The 14,914-nt window shown below is 49.6% G+C and overlaps 1 long non-coding RNA gene across 1 annotated transcript in view; it reads left to right on the top strand.

Moving 5' to 3' along the window:
* LOC144482140 (uncharacterized) overlaps positions 1 to 13,659 on the top strand; it is a 43,006-nt gene extending 29,347 nt beyond the window's left edge. Inside the window, exon 5 of the long non-coding RNA XR_013495874.1 lies at positions 13,602 to 13,659. This is a non-coding gene — a long non-coding RNA (uncharacterized LOC144482140). The remainder of the gene's footprint in view (positions 1 to 13,601) is intronic.
* Positions 13,660 to 14,914: the final 1,255 nt, after the last annotated feature.

Genomic DNA, 14,914 nt, shown 5'->3' with positions numbered 1-14,914 from the left:
AAAGGGTGTAGACACGCAGAGGGACCTGGGTGTGCAAGTCCACAGATCCTTGAAGGTGACGTCACAGGTGGAGAAGGTGGTGAAGAAGGCACATGGCATGCTTGCCTTTATAGGACGGGGCATAGAGTATAAAAGTTGGGGTCTGATGTTGCAGATGTATAGAACGTTGGTTCGGCCGCATTTGGATTACTGTGTCCAATTCTGGTCGCCACACTACTGGAGGCTTTGGAGAGAGTACAGAGGAGGTTTACCAGGATGTTGCCTGGTATGGAGGGGCTTAGTTATGAGGAGAGATTGGGTAAACTGGGGTTGTTCTCCCTGGAAAGACGGAGGATGAGGGGAGACTTAATAGAGGTGTATAAAATTATGAAAGGCATAGATAGGGTGAACGGTGGGAAGCTTTTCCCCAGGTCGGTGGTGATGTTCACGAGGGGTCATAGGTTCAATGTGAAGGGGGGGGAGGTTTAACACAGATATCAGAAGGACATATTTTACACAGAGGGTGCTGGGGGCCTCTAATGCGCTGCCAGGCAAGGTGGTGAAGGCGGACACACTGGGAACGTTGAAGACTTATCTAGACAGCCACATGAACGGAGTGGGAATGGAGGGATACAAAAGAATGGTCTAGTTTGGACCAGGGAGTGGCACGGGCTTGGAGGGCCGAAGGGCCTGTTCCTGTGCTTTATTGTTCTTTGTTCTGGAGGAACAGACGGACGGTGCACAGTGAAACGTTATGCTGTTGATGGCAGCCGAGAATCAGAAAGATTGAAGGAACTCACAAGGTCAATCCTATTTTTGATGTGAGTGGGGTGAGAGAGAGAGTGTTGAGGTGAAGGGGAATTTTGAGGTGAGAGGTTCAGTGTTGAGGTGAGGGGTGTTGCTGTGGACGGTGGGAGTTGAGGTGAGAGGCGGTTACTGAGGTGAGAGGGAGTGTGTTGATGTGAGGAGGGAGCTTTCAGATGAGAGGGGAACAACATGGTGTTATATCAATGCACACTGATCCAACAAACACTCCCAGGATATTTACTGCAGGGATTAGGTGTGAAGTCAGTCTGTCCCCTCACGCTGCCAGCCAGAGTGCGGAGGGAACGGTGACAGCCCTTAAACACGGAGCAAACATCATCTGCAACATCCCATCAAACACTCCAATGTCAGCTACAGAGGTCCAGTGTCACTCCCACCCCATCTTAACTGTGTGACCAGGCGGTCTCATGGCTGCTAAAGTGAAGGTTCAACTTAGTCAGGCAACCTTCAGGCTCGATATCCGTCAGCTTGCGCCCATCAGACATTTACAAGGATAAGCTGCCTCTACACTCCCATCAAATACCCTCATTGTAGATGCAGCACAGGCCCAGATACACAAACTGTCTCCCTCTACACTGTCCAAACACGAATCTCCAGTGCAGGTATAGCAGAGGGTGAGATAGACAGTGTGGACAGGTGAGAGGGGGGGAGCGTTGAGACGAGAGGGGGAGAGTGTTGAGGCGAGAGGGTGAGAGTGTTGAGGCGAGAGGGGGAGAGCGTTGAGGCGAGAGGGGGAGAGCGTTGAGGCGAGAGGGGGAGAGCGTTGAGGCGAGACGGGGAGAGCGTTGAGGCGAGAGGGGGGGAGTGTTGAGGCGAGAGGGGTGGACGTTGAGGCGAGAGGGGGAGAGTGTTGAGGCGAGAGGGGGGAGAGCGTTGAGGCGAGAGGGGGGGAGCGTTGAGGCGAGAGGGGGGAGCGTTGAGGCGAGAGGTGGAGAGCGTTGAGGCGAGAGGGGGAGAGCGTTGAGGCGAAGAGCGTTGAGGCGAGAGGGGGAGAGCGTTGAGGGGGAGAGCGTTGAGGCGAAGAGCGTTGAGGCGAGAGGGGGAGAGCGTTGAGGCGAGAGGGGGAGAGTGTTGAGGCGAGAGGTGGAGAGCGTTGAGGCGAGAGGTGGAGAGCGTTGAGGCGAGAGGGGGAGAGTGTTGAGGCGAGAGGGGGAGAGTGTTGAGGCGAGAGGGGGAGAGTGTTGAGGCGAGAGGGGGAGAGCGTTGAGGCGAGAGGGGGAGAGCGTTGAGGCGAGAGGGGGAGAGCGTTGAGGCGAGAGGGGGAGAGCGTTGAGGCGAGAGGTGGAGAGCGTTGAGGCGAGAGGGGGGGAGTGTTGAGGCGAGAGGGGGGAGAGCGTTGAGGCGAGAGGGGGGGAGCGTTGAGGCGAGAGGGGGGAGCGTTGAGGCGAGAGGTGGAGAGCGTTGAGGCGAGAGGGGGAGAGCGTTGAGGCGAAGAGCGTTGAGGCGAGAGGTGGAGAGCGTTGAGGCGAGAGGGGGAGAGCGTTGAGGCGAAGAGCGTTGAGGCGAGAGGGGGAGAGCGTTGAGGCGAGAGGGGGAGAGTGTTGAGGCGAGAGGTGGAGAGCGTTGAGGCGAGAGGGGGAGAGCGTTGAGGCGAAGAGCGTTGAGGCGAGAGGTGGAGAGCGTTGAGGCGAGAGGGGGAGAGCGTTGAGGCGAAGAGCGTTGAGGCGAGAGGGGGAGAGCGTTGAGGCGAGAGGGGGAGAGTGTTGAGGCGAGAGGGGGAGAGTGTTGAGGCGAGAGGTGGAGAGCGTTGAGGCGAGAGGGGGAGAGCGTTGAGGCGAGAGGGGGAGAGCGTTGAGGCGAGAGGGGGGGAGCGCTGAGGCGAGAGGGGGGGAGCGCTGAGGCGAGAGGGGGAGAGCGTTGAGGCGAGAGGGGGAGAGCGTTGAGGCGAGAGGGGGGGGAGCGCTGAGGCGAGAGGGGGGGAGCGCTGAGGCGAGAGGGGGGGAGCGCTGAGGCGAGAGGGGGGGAGCGCTGAGGCGAGAGGGGGGGAGCGCTGAGGCGAGAGGGGGGGAGCGCTGAGGCGAGAGGGGGGAGCGCTGAGGCGAGAGGGGGAGAGCGCTGAGGCGAGAGGGGGAGAGCGCTGAGGCGAGAGGGGGAGAGCGCTGAGGCGAGAGGGGGAGAGCGTTGAGGCGAGAGGGGGAGAGCGTTGAGGCGAGAGGGGGAGAGCGTTGAGGCGAGAGGGGGAGAGCGCTGAGGCGAGAGGGGGGGAGCGCTGAGGCGAGAGGGGGGGGAGCGCGGAGGCGAGAGGGGGGGAGCGCTGAGGCGAGAGGGGGAGAGCGTTGTGGCGAGAGGGGGAGAGCGTTGAGGCGAGAGGGGGAGAGGGGGGGAGCGCTGCGGCGAGAGGGGGGAGCGCTGAGGCGAGAGGGGGGGAGCGCGGAGGCGAGAGGGGGGGAGCGCGGAGGCGAGCGGGGGGGAGCGCGGAGGCGAGCGGGGGGGAGCGTGGAGGCGAGAGGGGGAGTGTTGAGGTGACAGTGGGAGTGTGGAGGTGACAGTGGGAGTGTGGAGGTGAGAAGGGAATTTTGTGGTGTGGGTGAGGTTCTGTAACACACTGGTTGGCGCTGCTGCCTCATGGCGCCAAAGACCCGGGTTTGAATCCAGCCTCGGGTCACTCTCTGTGTGGAGTGCGCACGTTCTCCCCTGTCTGCGTGGGAATCCTCTGTGTGCTCTCATTTCCTCCCACACTCCAAAGATGTGGGAGTTAGTTGGATTAGCCATGCTAACTTGGGAGACGGGCAACGTACAGGACAGGTACTGGACGGGGTTAGATACAGAGTAAATTTCCCTCATCAATGTCCCCATCAAACACTCCCAGGACGTGTACAGCATGGGGATAGACACAGAGTAAATTTAAGACTGTGCCCATCAAACATTCACACGGTAAAATTCCCTCTGCACCACCCAGAACGGCTACAGCATTGGCCGGGGTGGGGGGGTAGATACATAATAAACCTCTCTCTCCAGTGTCCTCATCAAGCACTCCCAGGATACCCAGGATAGGGACAGTACGTCGTTAAATGTAGAATAAATCTCCCTCTATAATGTCCCCATCAAACTCTCCAAAGACAGATGCAACTAGTGAGAGTTCAGATGCAGCTCAGGCTGAGATTTCCAGAAACCTCCCATCACACTGTTTCACCAAGAACTCCAGTGAAGGGGTAGCAAGGGTGAGATGCACAAAAAATGTCTGCATAGACTGTCCAAACACTAAAGACCTGAGCAAGAGCAGCACAGGGTAAGGTCCACAGAAAATCTCTCCACACTGTCCTATCAGGAACTCGAGCGCAGGTGGACACAGAGATACATATAGTTCTGCTCTCCCTGTATATTGCCAGAAAAAAATCCCATGTATGGGTAAAGAAAAGTTCAATACAGATACATCTCCTCTTGATACTGACCTCTGAAACCCTCCCAGAACAGTTACACACGGGATTGCAGACAGAGCAAAGCTCACTCTGCAGTGTCCCATTGAATAGTTGACTGCAAAGGGTGTTTACTCTGTGTCGAACCCCATTCTGAACCATGTTTCTGTATTTGCCATTGGGTTCCTGTAAATTGTGCTTCCATTGAACATTTCCAAGAATAGGGACAGCACTGGGTAAAGTGTATGGTCTTGCTGCACTGCCAATTCAAACAGGCTGATAAAAGGGACGTGTATCTTCTGTATCAAACACGTTTCCATCACTGTCCATGAAGTAATCCCAGGGCAGCCTCACTGATAATGATATTTTCCAGACGTGCTTTCATAATAACTGTCTTCTGTTAATTTGTTGTTATAGTTTTGTGAAATACTCCTTCAGATCTTTCCTAAATACAGTTCAGACACTTGGGAATTCGAATGAATGAATTGCAAACATTTTCTGTTGTAAAGAACATAGAAAAGCTACAGCACAAACAGGCCCTTCGGCCCACAAGTTGCGCCGGTCATGTCCCTACCTACCTCGGCTTATATACAGGCTTACCAAGAACCCTCAATCCTATTAAGTCCCATGTACTCATCCAGGAGTCTCTTAAAAGACCCCATCGAGTTTGCCTCCACCACCACTGGCGGCAGCCGATTCCACTCACCCACCACCCTCTGAGTGCAAAACCTACCCCTCACATCTCCTCTGTAGCTATTCCCCAGCACCTTTAACCTGTGTCCTCTCGTAGCAGCCATTTCAGCCCTGGGAAAAAGCCTCTGTGAGTCCACCTGATCTATACCACTCAACATCTTTTATACCTCTATCAGGTCACCTCTCATCCTTCATCTCTCCAAGGAGAAAAGACCGAGCTCTCTCAACATATCCTCATGAGGCATGCCAACCAATCCAGGCAACATCCTTGTAAATCTTCTCTGCACCCTTTCAATAATTTCCACGTCCCTCCTGTAATGAGGCGACCAGAACTGAGCACAGTACTCCAAGTGGGGTCTGACGAGGGTCTTATATAGCTGCATCATTATCCCCGGACTCCTAAACTCAATCTCTCGATTGATGAAGGCCAGGTGAAAACTGCCCCAGTTAAGTAAATCAGATTGATCAACTGATTGCAATCAATGCCAAATGGGGAATAATTGTCCCGTGTAGAAGTGAGAACCCGTTCCATATTGTGATTGTTTGCAGTATTGGGACAGTGAGATGACCCGATCCAACACAAGAACACTTTGCAATATCTCCCAGTAACAGTGAGTCTGTGTGTCAGCGTTAACCAAGCGGGGTGACATTCCCGGTGGTGCTGACATCTCACGCAGAGTGAAAACCAGAATTCAATTGGTGGGGATTGCCTTGTTAAATTCAGCTGGGGATTTATTGAGGGAATTTGTGAAAATGCATGTGGAGATCTTATACAATCTAATTGAAAAACATTTCGAAATCCGTTTCTCCAACTGACTGTACAGAACAGAAGAGGTACATTTATAGAGATCTCAAGGTGAATAACATTAGTTCCAGTCACTGAACACCAGCAGTAACTTTGTAATGCATATCATTTTATACATGTTTCACATGCAGTGAATATATTTATTTTAATTCCGGTCTCTGAGCAGTCAGATATTGATACAGATAATTCTGATATTTAGCACCATGCTCCCACACTGCCACCTCTGCTTGACCTGAAATAGATGCTCTGTTCCGCAATTATTTAATCCAAGTGTATTCGTGGAGGAACAAACTTACATTCTGCATTCAAACTTTATGTTGTTGAGATCAGCCCAGGATCAGAATGATTGAAGGAGCTGAAGGTTTTTGAGACAGTTTGTGTGACGCTGCTGCTGTGTTGCCTTTATTCGTTTTGTAACGCGGGGGTCGCAGGGAATCAGTAGCGACAATAAGAGTGAGGTCAGTGATGTATCTGTTTGTCAGTTGGTAATAAGAATGAAGTCGGTGATACACCTGGAAGGTAAAGACAGTAGGGATGAGGTTAGCCATGCACCTGGATGTGTATTGACAATCAGAGCAATTCAGTAATGTATCTGTGCAGGTTGTGAAAGGAGAGTGCGGTCACTGCTGTTCCTAAATACCTGGTTCCAATAAGAATCAGGTTATTTCTGCATCTGCAGGGACAGGTGTAGCATCGGGGAAACACAAGATAAAACTCCATCTGCAATTTCCCCAGCAAACACACCCAGGGCAGGGACAGCGGACGGATGTTTGAGTTGTGTGGAGTGGGGGGCTGTGTGTGGAGTGAAAGTTTATTATGGAAGTGAGGGGGAGAGTGATGAGTTGAGAGGCGGTGTATTGAGATGAGGGGGAGTTTGTTGAGGTGAGGGGGAAAGTTAAAAGGAGATGGCGGGAGCTGAGGCGAGACAGAGTGCTGAGATGAGAAGGGAGCTGATATGAGAGAGGGAGAATGTTGATGTGAGACAGAGTGTCGGATTTGGCCCCGCGCTCTCCCCAAATTCGGATAATCCCACCAGAGGTAATTGGATCTTGACACGGTCTGTGCCCATCTGCTCCGACTCCCATGCGGTGTGGGACGGGAAATTCATATCTTGGGGATCTTGAGGTGAGGAGCGTCGAGATGAGATGGGTAGTGTTGTGGTGCGTGGGGGAATGTAGAAGTGAGTGGGAGGATTGATGTGAGGGGGGGAACATGTTAAGGTGAGAGGGGGAGAGTTGTGTTGATTGGGGGAGTGTTGAATTGAGAGCGCGTGTTCTGGTGAGAGGAATTGATGTTAACCCTCTATGGGACAATGTAAATGTGAGAGGGGGAACTTAGAAGCGAGACGGCTAGTGTTGAGGAGAAAGGGTGTAATGTCTGTGTGATAGAGATTGTGCAGAGAGGGGAAGGGGAGTATTGAGGTGAGCGGGGGTGTGTTGAGGTGAGGGGGTGTGTTGACGTGACAGGATAGTGTTGGTGAGAGAGAGAGCGTGTTGGGGTAATGGGGAGTGCTGAGTTGAGAGTGAGGGTGTTAATGTTGTCATGTGAGTGGACCTTTCAGCAATTTTGTTTAAATCATGCAGCTTACATGGAGGTGGAGCTAAGCTGTGGCAGTCAGGTGGTGGTTTTTTTTTGGTCTTTTAGTTTAGTTTTGGGAAGCAGTTTAGCAGCAAGCTCAGAAGCAATCTCTCTCCCTCTCCCTGTCCTTCTCTTTTGAAAAGGCTGTGTTTTGTGGAACAGACTCGACTGCAACCTCTGCTGAGTTTCTCAAGGGATTTTGAGCATTCAGCCCAGGAGGCTGGACACGTGTAATAATTCGGCATTAACCTCTGCTGTATTGTGGTGATTTGGAGGGTTTTGTGGATTGGATGTTGGCTTTGGTTGGAACACACTAGAGATATTTCCTTCAGAGTTGTACATTATTGTGGTTGTTGTGTTTCTTGTTTGTAATTGTTAAATGTTCTTGCTAATTGTCTTACTATACATGTCAACAATATTCTCAATTAAGCTTTGTATTGAATAAGAGTTCCTCGTGGGTCAGTTCACTCCCACCTGAAGTGAAACCTCTCGTGCTCCTTCGAGCCAGATTCAAGTTAAAGAGTTACAGGTCACTCGAGCTTCATGGAACAACTGGGAGTATCCAACCTGACTGAGAACAACTGGGGGCTCCGGGATTGAAACCTGTATTTCTTGATTGATTTTGGATTAGTGAACTCAAAGACAGTGAGCGCTGAGCAGATTTGTGTTTTCTTTTCAGGTGTTGTATTCCAGTTTAAATAGGGAGTGTGGTTTGGATTAATGTCTCTTTCAGAGGCTCAGCAGTTTCTGCGGGTGGAGGAAGTCACGCAAGTTACCTGACAGATAGTGACGAAAGCAAAGCTTTTGGAATTGGAAACACATTCCAGTTGACATTGCCTGACAGAGTACAGAAAGGAGAGATAATTGTGGCAATAGCACAACATTTGGAATTGTCAGAAGCTCAGTCAGAATCGTTGGAAATTCAGTTACAAATGAAAGTGACTCAATATAAAAAATAATTAAAACTATTTGAATTACAGGGAAAAGAAAAGGAAAGGGAGGAACAGCAAGCAAAATAATTGAATCAATCTGAATTACAGGCAAAAGGGAAAAAGGAGGCAAGGGAAAAATAGAGAGACTTTGAATATTGGAAACTGGCCTTCAAATGTAAACATCGTGTCTGATTGGCGGAGGTAAAGGGTAAAGTACAGTCTGAGGGTAGGGATGAGGATAGTGAGAGAATGAGGGGCAGAAAATACATCAGGAGATAGAAAAGGCAATGTTACAATCATCATGGGGGACTTCAATATGTAGGTTTCTAAGATTCTAAGGTGGACTGGGAAAATCAGATAGGTCGTGGATCCCAAGAAAAGGAATTTGTGGAATGTCTAAGAGAGGGTTTTTGGAGCAGCTTGTGACAGAGCCTACTACGGAACAGGCAATTCTGGATTTGGCGATGTGTAATGAGGCAGACTTGATTAGGGAACTTAAGGTGAAGGAACCCTTAGGGAGCAGTGACCACAATATGATAGAATTTACCCTGCAGTTTGAGAGGAAGAACCTGGAATCAGATGTAAAGGTATTTGAATTAAATAAAGATAACTACAAGGACATGAAGGTGGAGCTGGCCAGAGTTGATTGTAAAGGGAGCCGAGCAGGGGAGAAAGTGGAACAGCAATGACAGGAGTTCTTGAGAGTTATTTGCGAGGCACAACAGAAATTCATCCCAAGGAGGAGGAAACATGCCACAGGGAGGACGAGGAATCCATGGCTGACGGGGAAGCCAAGGGCAGCAAAAACACAAAAGGGAAAGCATCCTTAGTGGCAAGGATTAGTGGGAAGGCAGAAGATTGAGAAGCTTTTGAAAGCAAGCAGAGGACAACTTAAAAAAGCAATAAGAGGGGAGAAGATGAAATATGAGTGTAAGCAAGCTTGTATTATAAAAGAGGAGAGGAGAAGGTTTTCCAATATAAGTTAAGAGAGAGGCAAAAATAGCCATTGGATCACTAAAAAATGAGGCTGGAGAAGGAATAATAGGAAACAAAGAAATGGCAGAGGAACTGAATAGTTTGCATCAGTCTTCACGGTGGAAGACACCAGTGGGATGCCAGAGCTCCAGGAGAGTCGGGGGACACAGGTGGGTGTAGTGGCCATCACTCAGGAGAAGGTTCTGGGGAAACTGAAAGGTCTGTGGGTGGTAAATCACCTGGACCGGATGGAGTACACCCCAGGTTTCTAAAAGACATAGCTGAGGAAATTGTGGTGGCATTGGTGGTGATCTTTCTTTGATAAGGCGCAGCATAGGAGACTGTTATATAAGTTAAGTGCCAATGGTGTTGAGGGTAAGATCCTGGCATGGATAGAGGATTGGCTGACTGGCAGAAGGCAGAGAGTGGGGATGAAGGGATCTTCTCTCAGGATGGCAGCCGGTGACAAGTGGTGTGCCTCGGGGGTCGGTCCTGGGACCACAACCTTTCACAATACACATTAATAATTTGGAAAAACGAAATGAAGGCGCTGTTGCTAAGTTTGGTGATGATACAATTATATGCAGAGGGACAGGGAGTATTGCGGAAGTGGGAGGGGGGAGGGGGAGGAGGAGGGCTGCAGAAGGACTTGGACAGGTTAGGACAGTGGATAAAGAGGGGGCAGATGGAATACAAGGAGGAAAAGTGTGAGGTTATGCACTTTGGAAGGAGGAATGGAGGCAGAGACTATTTTCGAAATGGGGAAATGCTTAGAAAATCAGATGCACAAAGGAATTTGGGAGGCCTTGTTCAAGATTCTCTAAAGGTTAACCTGCAGGTTCAATCGGCAGTTCGGAAGGCAAGTGGAATACTGGCAATCATGTCGAGAGGCCCCGCACCAGGTTCAGACCCACCCAGGTTCAGACAGAGACGCTGTTCAGATTCACACAAGGTTCGGACTCGGATCATGTTCAGATTCACACCGTGTACAGACTCACCTCAGCTTCACAATCATAGAAACATTGAAATATAGGAACAGCAGGAGCAGGCCATTCGGCCCTTCGACCCAGCTCCGACATTCAGTTTGATCAGGGATCATCATCAACTTCAATATCCTGACCATCCCTTGCTCCCATATCCCGTGATCACTTTAGCCCCAAGAGCGATACATAATTTCTTCCTGAAATCACGAAAGGTTTTGGCCTCAGCGACATTCTGTGGTAGCGAAGTCCATAGGTCATCAGAGTGGAGAAATTTCTCCTCACCTCTGTTCTAAAAGGTTGATGCTTATCCTCAAACCATGAACACTCGTCCTCAACTCCCTGAGCATCAGGAACATTCTTTCTGAATCTACCCTGTCTAAACATGGTCCAATATTATATGTTTCACTCGAATGAACTCCAATGAATAAAGCCCTAACCGACTTAGTCTCTCTTCATATCACAGACTTGCCATCCCAGGAATCAGCCTGGTAAACATTCGCTGTACTCCCTCTATAGCGAGGATATCCTTCCTCAGATAAGGACACCAAAACTGCACACAATACTCGAAATGTGGCCTCAGCAATGCCCTGTACAACTGCAATGACACATCTCTCTTCCTGTACTCCAATCTTATCCCTATGAAGGGCAACATTACAGTTGTCTTCTTTAATGCCTGTTGTACATGCGCGCTGACTTTCACTTACTGATGCATACGGACACCAAGGCCTCGCTGAGTATCCACCTCTCTCAATTTACACCCATTCAAATAATAATCTGTCTTCCTATTATTGCTGCTAAATTGGATAACTTCACATTGATCCACATTTTACTGCAACTGCTTTGCACATCCCCACACATTGAGCCTGTTCAAATCACACTGAAGCATGTCTGCATGTTTCTCATAGCTCACCCTCACACACCTTTTATCATCTGCAAATTTGGAGATGATACATCTAGTTCCATTTTCAAAATAATTAATATATAATGTGAGCAGTTGAGGTCCGTGCACAGATTCCTGCAGAACCCCACTCGACACTGACTGCTAATCAGAAAAAGGCCCATTTATTGCCAACTCTTTGCTTTCTATCAGTGAACCAGCTTTCTATCCGTCTCAAAACATTGCCTGTAATCCCATGTGCTTTCACTTTACATGGCAGTCTGCGATGTGAGACCTTGTCGAAAGCCTTCTGAAAGTCTCAATAAACACATCTGCTCACGTCACTTTCTGAACAGTAATGTCTGGGGACACCTACCCGCCCTGGACCTGGGCGTAAGGGACCGGGCAGTAAGGGACACAAGACACAGCAATACCTCTCCACCACTTCCCTAAACTCCCACACTTACCCCAGCTCTCAGTGCTTCACTCTCTGCAGCTTGCACTCTGTGGAGCTCCCTGAGTGGGCACATTTCACAGGCCTCAGTTTGATAGTTTATATTTGCCCGTGTCCAACTCATGAACCTGATTGAAGTCACTGCCCCCCCTCCCCCTCTAGGTCTGAGTAACCGCCGAGGGCTGACCACCTTGGAAGCATTTTTTGGAGTTTCAATGCTGGGTCCGGTTCCTGCTGCTCAGCCTCGGAAGTGAGTGGGGTTCAGCAGACCGGAGCTCGCCTCTTCCACCATGAGCGTGTGGCCCGAGTTCCCTTTATCGGGTGACAATGTGGTCGAGAGGCTAAACCCACTGTGTCCATTTCAGACTCCGAGGTTCCCACTGGCGGAGATGAGGAACAGGAGCCGGAGTGCCTGGAATTCTTTCCAAAGTTCCCGGTCTGCTGGGAATTGATTTTTCCTGCACGGCTTGGGGCTTCATGGCTTGTAGATGATTGAAGCATTCCCATAGGATGGTATCTCCCAAGCGGACTTGATAGGAAACTGGCCCTGTTCCAGACTCGACCGTGCCTCATAACCACGTGGACCCATTGCCATGATTCTTTACCAATAACCTATCACCTGCCTTTAGGTGCCTCTCCCGGCTGGTGGGAACGGCACTGGGTGTTAGCTCCCACCTTCAGAAGGTCAGACTTAACATTGGGCGGAGTGAACTTCCCATGACCAACTCTGCTGGGGCTATTCCAGTTGTTGAAGAGGGGAGGTCGGGGGGAGGTTGGAGGGTGTCATTCTGTAATTGAAGATGAAATCTGGATGGTTTGGTGTCCAAAGAGACTGAGGGATGGTATTTTGAACCTGCTTTTACTGTTTGGGCCGCTCTTTCTGCCAGGCCATTGGATGATGGGTAATATGACACTGTAAGAAGTTTAACAACACCAGGTTAAAGTCCAACAGGTTTATTTGGTAGCAAAAGTGGCTTTTGCTACCAAATAAACCTGTTGGACTTTAACCTGGTGTTGTAAACTTCTTACTGTGTTTACCCCAGTCCAACGCCGGCATCTCCACATCATAATATGACACTGCCCAAACGTGTCAAATTCTGTCCAACTTCATCGAATGCACAAATTCCTGGCTGATGAAGAGTGGTTTATTTTCAGGAACTAACATTTCCGGGATCCCGGGTGTCATGAAAGAGGTGTGAAGTTTCTCCACTCTTGTCCTTGTGTTTGAGTAACTCACCCTGTGTACGGCCATCCATTTTGAATCAGCATCTCCCATTTCAGGAACATAGACCCCATGAACGGACCGGCACTCTCCGTGTGCAGCCACGTCTCCGGATGTCCTGGCCATTCCCAAGTGTGAAGAGTAGTGATTGGTGGTACTTCTGCCCTTGTTGATATTGTCAACACTGACCCACGGGCAAATATTCGTATCCATACCTGGCCACCAGACATGGCAACTGTTTGTTATTTATATTTGAAAGTCCAATAGAAAGAGTCAGGGGTCTTGTATTTGTAGTTTCCTCTCAGGGTCTAATGAGTTGAAGAATTGAAGTAAGGGGAGCTTTCAGCAGATTGATGAGCTGCTGCCTGAAGTGAGTCTGTGTCACAGCATAAATGGCAGTGTTTGTACAACAACTTGTGAGTTGCAACATGAAACCAAATTCCATAACATAGTAATCTAACCAGACCGACTTATAGCCCAAATAATGCATCCGACTCCATATAGAATAAACCATGAATGTCGACCATAAGAGGATGAAATTGGCTGAGATAACAAACAGTAAAATGATGGATTTCCTGCGACTCTCCATCTCTGGGTCTCTGGGATTCTCCCCACTGCTGTGAGCCCGGAGTCTCCTGCGGGCTCTGCTGCTCCTTAAAATGTGTCTGACGGTGAAAACGTTGAGCAGCAGAATCAGGACGAACGGGACAGTCGGGGTTAGAATGTTGTGGAGGAACTCGATTGTTCCCCAGACCGGAGATAACAGAACATCCATTGTGACCTCACAAAACCAGGGGTCGTTCACCAGCCGATATCCATTTAATAACATAAAATACCAGAAGATGTTCTTTAAACAGCTCAGCACCGTCACTGTTCCCAGAACCACAGCCGCCGATTTCTCACTGCAATATTTACTCTTCAGCTTGGGGCAGCAAATGGCCACAAATCGATCAAAGGTGAAAGTGACGGTGAACCAGACAGAACAGTCAGTGGCTGCATAAAGCAGGACGGCGTGGATGTTACACACGGGGACCCAGCGCAGGAAATCAAACTGTTCCCGATAAAGAATGGGAATGTGTCTGAATATCAGGTCGAGGATAACGACCAGCAGATCCCCCGCTGACATGGCCACCAGGTAACGAGTCACACATTTGGACAGACCACAGTTTCTGCTCGTCAGAGTCACAATTGTGATTATGTTCACTGTCAGGAAGGGAAATAAAGAATAAAATTAGACAGGATTCAGGGAAAGAAGTTACCATTTGGACTGAGGATGGGTTAAAATAAAAAAGAATGTATACACATAAAATGACTTAAATCTTTTTTTTAAACCAGCACGTCTTTTGCAGTGTGAGAGGAAAGTGGAGCATCCGGAGGAAACCCACACAGACACGGGGAGAAGGTCCAAACTCCACACAGACAGTGACCCAAGCCTGGAATTGAACCCAGCTCCCTGACGCTGTGAATCAGCAGTGCTAACCACTGTGTCACCGTGCTGCTCCATGGTAGCAACACAGTGGTATACATTTGGGAGAGAGCTTTCCGGAGAGTCCACAACATTGACCCTCACTCAGCTCCAAGGGTGAGGGAGTAAACCCTGACAGAAAATCCAGACTGGAATCCTGTAGATGGTAATCTGTCGTCTCTCAGACAGTTTACTGACAACCCCTGCAACAGAGCTGGTACCAAAGAGGGCTGGTTTGACCCTTGCCTCTGGACAATACTAACAATTGGCAGAGGGAGATCCTGATGCCTTGACAGCACAGAATCTCTATTATATTTACACAGAACTGTACCCTGGAGAGGAGATCACAGCATTGTGGCCACTGTTAGCACAACACAGGAAAAAATAGTAATCTCACACTCGATTGGCACAGAACACAACTTCCAGTGTTTCTTTCAAGAGTGGGAGAAAGTTTCAGGGTTCAGCGAATCGCTATCGTCCATAATGCTCAGTGCGATTACTGCTGTCCCACGTTGGTCTACTGGAACAGTGCAGCTGCAGTCGTCTCTCGGCAGGAAGGTTGCCAATCTATGCACCAGGTAAAACTCAAACAAAGGCCAGTACCAAAGGAAAAGCCAAGCAGGCTGCCTTAATGCCTATCGTCCGGTGACTCTGATGTCCAATATTATGAAATGCATCAAAAGGTTAGTCATGGCATGAATCAGTTCCGGCTTCCCAGATTGCCTGGATCCACGACAGTTCACCGACATCCACAACAGGTCCACAATGCC

Source organism: Mustelus asterias (genome assembly GCF_964213995.1).
Source record: "Mustelus asterias chromosome 26 unlocalized genomic scaffold, sMusAst1.hap1.1 SUPER_26_unloc_29, whole genome shotgun sequence".
NCBI lineage: Eukaryota > Metazoa > Chordata > Chondrichthyes > Carcharhiniformes > Triakidae > Mustelus > Mustelus asterias.
This window is presented reverse-complemented; position numbering and strand designations above follow the sequence as displayed.